Here is a 6,213-nt window from a genome sequence, read left to right on the forward strand (position 1 = left end):
GGGGGGGGGGCTGCTGTCCCCCTTTCTGAGGAAACACCAACCTCTGGTTAAGGCCAATGCAGATTTGTTTTATTTATGAAGAGAGCAAGTGAGAGTCGGCAGGTGGTTTGAGGTCCAAGGTTAGTGCTGGTCATCACTGAGAAGAGCTTGAAATGTGATGCTGGTTGCCATGGAAACAAAAGTGAAAGGTTGAGTGTGCTTTTGTTATGGATGCACGAGGTGTTTGACGGAAGAGGTAGACATAAGGAGGAAATCCCTGAGGCAAAGACAGAGAAATGATGCTCCAAGAATAGGGACAGAAAAAGCAGCGAACAAGTAAACTTCTACCTGTTCTAATTAAGGATTATGTAGAAGCTGATTGGAGATCTGCAGGGTGCAAACACAAATGTGCTTTATGTTTTTAGAATTTTTCAGTAATCTTGCAAGGGTCTGTGTGAAAAACAGAGGATTCTTGGCTTCGTCTTTATTGGGTTGATTGCATCAAGCTCTCCACCTGAGAACAAAAGGACATACAGAAAAGATTACTAAGATATAGGGCTGCCACGATTAGTCAACTAATCAACTATTAAATTAGTCGACCAATTTAATAGTCGATAAGTCGTCACTTTGTATTCTATAGAGTAAGAGTTTAGTAAAGCTGAAAGTTAAAATGACATTCTGCTAGCATTTTGGACTATTTTGACATTTAAGGTGTTTTTTGGCTATTTTAGAGTTTAGCTAATATTTCAGCTAAATGCTAGCTATTTTGGCTAATTTAGGATATTTTCAGTTTTTAAGGCTGATTTGGCAGTTGACTAATATTTTAGCTGAATATCAGCTTCAGCGTTTTCAGCTATATGCTTCAGTGTTTTTAGCACTAAATTTCAGCATCTTTAGCTATCAAATTCTTCTAACAGCATTCACACTAGCATTATCACAGGTAATGCTATATATCCAGTTTTTAGTCAGTTTAAAGCTAATTATGGTTAAGATGTGTGTTTTACATCCAGTTTGTGCATGACCTGATTAGTTGACTAATCTGAAAAAATTAGTCGGGGATTAGTCGGCTATTAAAATATTAGTTTGTGGCATCACTACTAAGACAACTACAGTGAGAAAAGTGTCCAAGTGTCTTGTTTATTTTTTGGGGGGACACATTGTCCTGTCACAACCAGTCAGAGCTTCACAGTTGTGCCTCCTGGAGATTAGAACACACCTGTGAAGCTTTGACTTGTCAAAAACGGAGGTCCCACTACAAAGCATGTATTTTAAAGTAACTTAAACACATAGTAGAACACAACCCGATTATTTAAATATATGTATTTCCTGTTTTGTATTTTGGTTTGGTGACTGTCTTATGATCTGCTGAACACTCTTTTATTCTGTCTGACACATACTGACATGTAGGCGCTAATGATTTTGAGCTCATTCAAGATCAGATTGCATAAAAAAAAACCCCAAAGGAACAATCTTTAGTTTCACGAGGGCAGACATGTCTTTTTCTTTCTGTGTCAACCAAGAGGACCATTTCTAATTTCAATCCTATCAGATTGATTATCCTGTTTTCTTTTTAGTAATGGGCATATTAAACATTAGTTCATCAACTAAGGCTAAAAAGTTTAAAAAGGAACCCAAAGGTGCAGAAATAAATTAAAAGCTTTTAAATGAGGCAGTCTTTCTTCCTCTCAGATTTCTTAGTCTTGGATTATAGCAGTCATCCTTGTTTTGCTGTTGTCCTCTGATCTTAGGTGAGAAATCTCTGTTTTTGTACGAGGAAAAAAAGAGATCTAGTTACAAACTAAATGTAGGAATAAACTATTAATACAATAGTGAGGAAAGCGGTTCATACTCATAAAATGTTTTGGTTTATTTATATAACAAAGCACAGTATTCATTCAAAACAACATTAGAAAAAGTACAGCTATAAAGTCCGACATGTTTTTTTTTTTTCAAAAACAACAGTTGTTCATTTTTCAGCTTTCACTGATCCACACATTGGGCTTGGCAGAAGTATTGAGCCGAATGCCGTTTCTAACACAACACTGTATTTTGTCCAGCTGAAGGACCAGCAGAGGGAGGCCAAACTCAGGCCCCCTTGTGGCTATACATAGTCTAGCTTCATAGAGACATAGGGAGTAGTCTGGCTTCAGCAGATGACCCCCGTTGGCTACGGGATGACTGTTGACGACCTCTCGAAACTCCGAACTCACGTAGGTTTACACAATAACCTGACATTTATAACAATTTAGGTCATTAATACGTTAATAGCCACAAAAAGAGCTGCGACTCGGCTCCAGCATCCGGCAAAAATTTGAGCCCAACAAAATAGATTTGGAGCGCTGGAGAGGCCAGATCACAGAGGTCAGACGTGACTGGATGCAGACAACTTGTAGAGTTGTGTAAAGACTTTGGCAGTCGCATCAGAGCCGTAACGCTTGCTGTGGGAGCCCAGGGTAAGGGTCTTGTCTTCAGACCCACACTGGAAAAAGCTTATCACACCCCCTGGAAACAAACCCTGGTCTCCCATGGCGTATTTTGCATGGAGAAAAACGATGGTGCGCCTTATAATTTAAGGCAGGGCTCTAGAGTGCAGCCAGTCTGGTCACATTTGCATTTTGTATTTATATATGGATTAGTTCTGGTTGTTCTTTTTGATGTAAAAGCGATTTTGTGAGGTACATTTTATGCTCTGTCAAAATGTCAGTTTTTCTATGAGTTGCAAAAAAGGTTGGGTGTTATTATGAATGCGGCTAACATGTAAGGGTGTTGGACTGTATTTTTTTGTGGGTTACTAACAAGGTTGGAAGTTCCCATTGTCACGATAACATTTGTTCTAGCAGTATCCATCTGTTGTTTACATGATGCAAACACAGTTGAGAGATAAAGGTATTGTGATTATGTTAACAGGGCTAATGCGGCTAACAAATAGAGTTACTGTTACGATCCCAACCAAGGGGAAGGGAGAATAAGGAGTAACATAAAAATAAGAAACCCAGACTGGAGCACTGTAGTGGTGTGCAGCTTTTAATTTGCTGTTAGCTGCAAAATGAACACAAACAGAATGCAACAAAGAAAGAAAAAGTTAAACAAGGGTTAATTTTTTACAACACATCAAATAGAAAACCTCTCCACATGGGAGCCACAAACTCAGACTAAGACCCACCAGGTCTGTTAAGTATAACTGTCAAAGTTCAAAGTTTGACACAGGCTCTCAACAATAAGCTCCACCACCAGAGTCCACAGTAAAGAGGACAGGAACTTAAAGTTGGAGTTTCACACCATGGGCAAGCTGACCACCAGAAAGGGTGTTACAAAAGCTGCCGCCTTTGGATGGGAAGTCAGCTCTTTTAAGCAGGTGTGGATCCTCCGTCACTGGTCCTCAGCTGATGGCATGATGAGGTCCAGGTGCAGATGGGCAGGTCCACACTCTGCAGAGCTGCAGCTCTCAGCTCAGATACCTATAGAAAGAAAACTCACATGCATACCAACTCATTCACCCCAAACTCAAGCACACAACCAGACAAACCATACACAAAGAGTGCCGGATACATCCATTCCCTGACCGCTTTGTCCCTGTCGGGGTCGCGGGGGTGCCGGAGCCTAACCCAGCTGCTGATGGGCGAAGGCGGGGTTCACCCTGGACAGGTCTCCAGTCTGTCACAGGGCCTCAATCACACACATTCACTCTCACATTCACACCTAGGGGCAATTTAGAGTCACCAATCAACCTATGAAGCATGTTTTTGGACGGTGGGAGGAAGCCGGAGTCCCCGGTGAAAACCCACGCATGCACGGGGAGAACATGCAAACTCCACACAGAAAGGTCCCAGCCGGGATTCGAACCGGGGCCTTCTCGCTGTGAGGCAAGAGCGCTAACCACTGCGCCACCGTGCAGCCCGTGCCGGATACACCAGGGCCGTAACCGTTACGGACTTATCTCTGACTCTTTTCTCTCACCTAATGCATCTTATAGTTGGGTCTGACTTAGATTTGATCTAAGTTTATTGACGGTACGCTTTATAATCTAGTGTGCCCAGTGATCTCCCGCTTATTCAGGTTTCTTTATTTGCGGTTTCACGTATTCTCTGATATTGCAGTCATGTGACTCTTCCAGTTCGTCATTAAAACTCCGACAGCTCACTTGTATGAACATTTTTGCACCCGAAGGTGGTGCTGCAGCGCTGCTGATGTGTATCTCTGCACAGCGGAGCCCCCTCCAGTGGGGGAGTGGGGGAGAGTGGATGGTGCTCCGTGAGAGGAGCACCATCCACTCTCCATGCCCCTGCATGGAGAAATGGCATTACCTGACTCAGAAGCAGTTAAAAAAAATCCTGATATGCTGAAGGGGATAATCGCGGAGGATATTTATCATTCAGAGTACGTATTTATTATTTGAAGGAGGAGGAAGGGCGCGCTCCTGATTATAAGGCACAGAAAGACACTCATCTACGTCATAAAGTACGCAGTCCGCTGTACAATCTTTTGTTCTGAATTAAAAAAAAAAAAAAAAAACTCTTTATGTTGAGCAAAACCCCAATGTTCTTTAATAAATGTTTTACAAAGCACGACCAGAAGTGTTTTTGATGAGTATGGACCAGTAACGGACATCCTTGCGCCGTGGGGGTGGGGGGTTCTTTGTATTCGCGTATTTGGCACAATCCTGGATTCCTCTGATCCTTATAACCACCGCGAATATGGGGGAACACTGTAGTGTGGGAAATACGATACATAGTAATAGCAAATCCCGATTTTATGAAAATCAAGTGTAGAAAATTCTACGTTTGGAAATCATGTTTACTATTCTTTGGGTAGAATGATTGTGAAAGCAAAAAGTGTTCATTTCATAATTGTGGTCAGTTGTTCTGCTGAGAAATGTTTTACTTTTCCATCTATATAATCTGCATCTGTAGATACATTGACTAAAGGAGACAAAGATCAGTGAGATGATTATGTTTTTCACCAATTTCACTTCAGAGCAGAATTTTTCCAGCTATAAAGGCCATGTGCAAAGAGCAGCTAATGAGCAGACATCAGAACACAGGAAGGAAAGAAAACCAAGCCACAACCCAATCATTCACTAATGAATGACAATGTGTAAAAAATGTGAGTGGAAAACAGAAAAGCAAAGCCTTTAAGATGGGAATTAAAGGCATGTCTAGCTCATGGTTGCATAGCAACAAAAGCTCTAACAATGATTTTCAACGATAACTGTATTATTTTGTGGTTTGAAGATCAGTCATAATTACATTGGCAGCTTTGGCTTTATGTTTTTGTTGTTCAACAGAAAAAAAAAGTTGTTTTTCTTGCATCCAAACAGAATCAGCTTCCAGGCTGCAGCAGAATAGACTTTTGGTCAATTTTTTAATTAGATTTTTATGTTTACATTAACCCTTTAACCCCGGTGTAACGAAGGCGCGGAGGCGTTTGGATCCATGTGCAAGCAGGTAGGTTTATTAAACATCCACAGCAGGAAATGGCAAAATACAGAGACGTAGTCAGAGCCAGGCAGAGGTCAAACAGGAGCAGAGGATCATCCGAGAAGACAGAGAGAGGTCAGAGTCCAGGCGAGGGTCAGGGGCAGGCGGCAGGCAATCAGAGGGTCAGAGACAGAAGATAAGGTCCAGGAATAAACGCTCGATACTGTAGGCAGGGTGGCACAAACAAATACTTCGCGAAGATGATGAGTGGAGTGAACGCTTAAATATGGTGTGACTAATGGAGATGATGGAGTACAGCTGGTGAGAAGCAGTCAGTATTCTGGAGAGGGTTCCCTCTGGTGGTCAGGGGTGGAGCTGGGAGTTGGAGTCCTGACACCCGGAGCTTTGGCTCCAGTGTAGACATTCTTTTATGTTCTTTCATTGATCTACAATCCTTTCCAACTGCGGTCAAATGAGCCGCCGTTCACATTTCCGTGGTCACATCAAGAAGCTCCGTGGAGTCTGGTGGAGATTTTCCAGCGTTCTCAGTCCTGCTACCGTAAGTATTGGATGAAACTCACACCAAAAATCCAGTGATGCTGATTTGACCACAGAAATGTGAACGGCGGCTCATTTGACTGCAGTCAATGGAAAGATGTCGTTTAAACAGAGTCTGTCTGTGACAGCTTAATTGACATTGATTTAAAAAGAGAAATACTCAGAAATGCATGATTTCTTATTACATTTGTTTTCTTTTTCAGAAGAAAAATGACACACAGACATGTCAAAACAAAAACTCTAAAAACAGGATTTTCCT

Source organism: Oryzias melastigma, linkage group LG8, assembly GCF_002922805.2.
Source record: "Oryzias melastigma strain HK-1 linkage group LG8, ASM292280v2, whole genome shotgun sequence".
NCBI classification, from domain to species: Eukaryota; Metazoa; Chordata; class Actinopteri; order Beloniformes; family Adrianichthyidae; genus Oryzias; species Oryzias melastigma.